Raw genomic sequence first — 1934 nt, forward strand, 5'->3', positions numbered from 1 at the left:
ACTAGTTGAGCTACACACAAATTGATATTAAAGAATTTTTGTTAAATTGAACATTTTGACTATGGAATTGTATCAACTCTTATGGTTCTAATTTTTTTTTTTTTCATCTTTTTCAATATGAATTTGTACACACAATTTAGGGGAGCATATTCTTCCGTTGAAACAGGAATACAGCTGGGAATTCAGAGAGAACTTGTGGCAGACGACATTGTTTTGGTGTAACTTTAGCAGCAATTATGGGAAGCTTTCGTTCGAGGTTTTTTGGCCAGAGAATGAACTTTGGCTTCAAGAACGATGCAACTATTGGCACTGCATTTGGCGTGCAGATAAGAAGGGTTTTTCTTTGTATAATGGTCAAACAAATGTGTACGAGCTCATACATCCATGGACTTCTTAGACAAAACCATCACTTTCGCCTTACTTCACATCAAATCCTTTCTTTTGTGTGAGAGTTGTGACGTGCTTGCTGCAACATTACTCTAATAAAAAGTTTACTAATCGTTTTATATGGAAATTTTTAAGATAAAAATACTCATGTCAAAATATTCAATTTGTTAAGGAAGAATAAGATATTGATGTGAACTTGAATATCATACTTTCCATCTTATAGAAAAATATGGAGCACAAAAATGAAATAAATTTGAAAGTTCATACACCAAAAATAAATTAAAACCTAAAAATAAATGTATATTTGACTGGGAAAAAATGATCGGATTTTTTACCCAAAAACTGTATAACCCAAATCAAACTAAAAAAGATGGAATTCTTATCTATTTTTCTTGGGGTTCAATGCGAAGAAAATATGATAAATATGGTTAAGAGAACCATTTATAACACTGACTTAATGTTCATGAGATAATGAAAATGCAATGGTCTAGTATGTGGTTTCCTTTATTTTTTTAATTAATATTAGCACGGCTTTGTTTTTCATCTCAATCAAAAATTGCACATGAAAAAGAAGTGGTATTTATAACTATGCAACACATATGGATATCCAAACTCAAAACATTCTTAGCATTTAATCTTTTGCATGGATATTAACCTTACATTACCCTCCAAAAGAGGATTAAGATGGTTCAACACAAGTTTTTTTTTTTGTTGTATAATGAACCAAAACCAAAATGGCTATGCATCAACAAAAGAGCCTCGAGTATCTAAACAAAAATTAAAGCTTCCAACCAGACACGGTTTATCTTATTGTTTGCTTTGGAATCAAACATAATATTATTAATACACGTTTTGCAGGATCCAAGATACAAGCTATAGATTGCAAAGGGCAAGAACCATGGAGCGAATGGCAAGTGGCTATCTACAATTATTGAAACAAACTAAATTTTAAATGTTCATTGCAAGTCAAGAGATGACGGTTTGAGCGAGTGCGTTTTGGACAAGCAAGCCCAATTCAACTGAAGCTTCAAAATGAACTTTTGGCGTATGACTTTGTTTTGGTGCAATTTTAATGGTTTGAATGGACATGCTTCATTTGAGAATTTTGGCCCGGGAACTAGTATTGGCTTTCTCCATGGTGTGTAACTTTAAAAACTGCATTTGGGCAGCGTTTCATGATGGATTTTACTTGAAAAGTATTCTTTTGGGGATGTTTTTCTATACACCATTGGGAAAAATGAAATAAAACCTCCCACCGACAAAAACCTGGTTTTTTCTTCTTTTAGGCTTGATTGCTCACCCATGTAGTAACTCAATAGAGTGTTGTTGGGTTTCTTTATAGACCTAAGATTTTGTATATTTGATGTCTATAGTAGAGTGAGGAATTTTTGGGATTTTAGAATTCTTTCAATGTTATAATTTGGTCAGAGTTTCGAGCTTCTAATTGCAACGACTCATACCCAAGATTCGAATCTTAATGTTGTACTCAATGGCCATATCTTTCCCGTGACGATATGGTCAGGTTACTTACTCCTCGCTTCTAAGAG

This window comes from Cucurbita maxima, unplaced genomic scaffold, assembly GCF_002738345.1.
Source record: "Cucurbita maxima cultivar Rimu unplaced genomic scaffold, Cmax_1.0 Cma_Scf00233, whole genome shotgun sequence".
In the NCBI taxonomy this organism is placed as follows: Eukaryota; Viridiplantae; Streptophyta; class Magnoliopsida; order Cucurbitales; family Cucurbitaceae; genus Cucurbita; species Cucurbita maxima.